The following is a 3,190-nucleotide window of genomic DNA, read 5'->3' on the forward strand; positions in this document are numbered from 1 at the left end:
ATTAATAATGTAGAGGTTTACCTTGCATTGATAGATAGTTCAAATGTAATTTGAAACCTATTAATTGTGCCCTCCTTTTACTCGCTTCCGGCGAAGAAAAGGAGAAGAGAGAGAGAGAGGAGCGCAGCGGCGAAGACGACGAGAGAGCAGAACGCGCAGAGCGCACTGTCGGCGTGTTGTTTGTGGAAGCTCCAGTGAATGAGCCTCATTAACTGAGTTGTAAACATCACTTTAAATGGAAGATCCCCATAGCCCCCACCCACTCCATCAGATCAGCATCGGTCAATACTGATTCCGGTGATCGGCCCAACATTGGTGATCGGAGCATCCCTCTCAGATACATTCAAAAACGTTGTCTAATTTCTGACTGATGCCCTTTATTTAAGTGCTAATGGATACAAATGACAGCAAAGGCTGAGGAGGAACTTAAGGTGGTTGCTAATAGTAACCGATTACATGGTGCCGTCATCCAGTTAAAGTCTGTTCAACACGTTAGAGCCAGTATTCATCTTCTTCACCATCCTGATGCAATCACAACATGTGAATGGGCCCCTCTGATCTGCAGCTAGTATCAGCTGACTGACCTTTGACCTCCACACTTCTGGATAAAAGCTACGGTGTAACTCGCGATTTACCACCCTAACGAAAGCGGTGACAGAGCAGAAAAGGTTCAACATGATTCTTTTGGCTCTACATAACCATTACTCAGATCAGGGTGCAGACACTTTCATTTACCTGTCAGAGTGACTTTACACAACACAACTGAGATTTATCCAGAGGAACAAAAATGCTCTCATATTTATAAAGTCTTCAATCATGCAGAGGTTGAATGATGACAAACTATTTACAGCGAGACAGCAGGAACACTGTGTTTGCATGTTAAAAGATCAGAAGAGAGACTGTATGCAAAGATAACATAATAACACTGACGAATATGTTGTTTTAACACAGGTCCGATTAAATCCCTACATGATGCAAGCAGTTCTATCAAGAACTGATTTTCCTTTTCCCTATTGTTCCATTCAAATACAAGAATGAAGAGGTACAACTTTTAAATTTCTTCTATCTCATGTATCTCTTCTCCAGACTAAATTGAGATTGTGATTGCTCAAACAGGGCTGGCTAAACAGGTGGCACACCTCAATGACATCATTTAGATGAGTAGTTTTTGGAAATAGGATTATTTGCTTTCTTGAGTTACGTGAGAAGATCGATACCAGTCTCGAGTCTGTACTATAAATATGAAGCTACCCACAGCAGCATGTTAGCTTGGTTTAGCATTGAAAGAGAGACTATAGGCTGGCTTTGTCCAAAATCTGCCCACCAGAACCTCTTAAATTAACTACTTAATGTAGTGCTTGATCAATCCAAACTACCAAAACAAAGATGGAAAAATAACACATTGTGATATTAGGAGAGGTCGGGGTTGTTACGTCAACAAGTCCTGACACAATTTGACACTTAATCAATTAGTCAGACAACTGAATATCAATTACCAACCATTTTGATCATTTTTGTTCATCAGTAAAGCTTGCCAGGCATTAGCTTCCTTATCTATAGCAATTTGTTGTTTTGTTTTCTAAAACATTTTAAAACTGTAATGCTTCAAGGATTTTAAATGGTTGGTCTGACAAATAAAGTAAACTCAAGATAAATGTTTCCTTATATTTGGATGTTTGATTCACTTAAAGGTGGGGTAGGTCATTTTGGAGAAACCAGCTCGAGTGCGCTAGAATTTGAAAATACACAACCGGAGAAAATCTGCCACTTCCTTACAGAGCCCCTCCTCCAACACACACGAACGCGCACATGACCAATGAGGGCACGAGATAAGTTTGTGTACAGATGGAAGGCTGACAGGCAGGTAGGCCATCCAGTTATTTTAGCCGGGCCGGCTAAAATGATTGGTCGTGCTTTTCACAGTGCTACGGCTTCCACAGATGACATTTTTCTATGTTTTCTTTGTCAAAGCACTTAAGATATTAATTGCTATCGGGATGTTAAGAGCATTCCATGGAATATAACAAATAGTGTATCTCGAGCCGGTCAAACTTACCTACGCCACCTTTAACAGTTATCCAAAGAAAAGTTAATATGGAAAATAGTGAGATCAATAAGTAGGTGAACATAAACAAATATTATAACAATAACTGATGGATGCCGTTGCAGTATGTGTGAGTAAGCCACTAAGCAATATAGCAGAAAAAGTGTAAAGTTAAAACTTTAAGACTCATAAAACTTGATCCAAAACACAACGATAGCAGCCTTAAACATAGGAAAGCAAATGTCTTCATACAACTATTTTTACTGGGTAACACTTTCTCTAAGGAGGTTTGCTGAGGCTTAAAGCAGCCAACAGGAGTTATGCAACGAGCTGAGCAGTTGGCACGGAGCAGAGCGTGACTTTAGGTAGAGCTGCCTTTCAATCCTTATACGAGTTTTAATTAAAACACAATGTTGAATGTAGACACACATCCAACCAATAAACAAGTTCTTCCTGCATGATGACTTTTTTCGTTCTGTGGTCCGGCAAACATTATAAAAAATGAGTCAAAGTGTGATTATGTTGGTGTTCCGACATGATTCCCAGGCCTGCATCTCTTTCTTATACACTACACTGGACTCAGTAAGATCAGATAAGAACATTGAAGAGTTATATCCTAGATTTTTTGCCATTACAAAAGAGTTAGCATATTATAGGCTTCACAACAAACAGAGGAATAAAGCCAAGGCTGGATATCAACTGTGGGTCAGTATGACAGATAAACATTTGCCTAGAGATCACAAGTCCAACCTAAATATCTATTGGACAAGATCAAACGCTAAACTTAACTTCACTATGAAAGTGACGTTTAAAGTACTTTAGGGATGTGATTTTTACAGCAAAGCCCCCATGTTTGGTGACTAAACTACTTCTCATTTCTAGGAAGTTAGTTGTTTTTTCAATAAATACAAGCTAACAGACTGTTTTGGCATTTTAAAACAGAGGGAAACATTTGGATATGAAGGGTCGTCAGATCTCTGTGAGTCTTTCTACCTGAGATATGGGCCAAAGTTCATAAGCTGGCAAAGGTTGTGGCTGACACAGAGCAGACAGCCTGTGACTCAGTCTGCCTGCACCACCTTTAACCAGGGTGTTACACATCTTATCTGACTGAAGCTGACATCAGATCACATGCAGGATCAGACG

Source organism: Notothenia coriiceps, unplaced genomic scaffold (genome assembly GCF_000735185.1).
Source record: "Notothenia coriiceps isolate Sejong01 unplaced genomic scaffold, NC01 NC01_scaffold00009970, whole genome shotgun sequence".
Taxonomy (NCBI): Eukaryota; Metazoa; Chordata; class Actinopteri; order Perciformes; family Nototheniidae; genus Notothenia; species Notothenia coriiceps.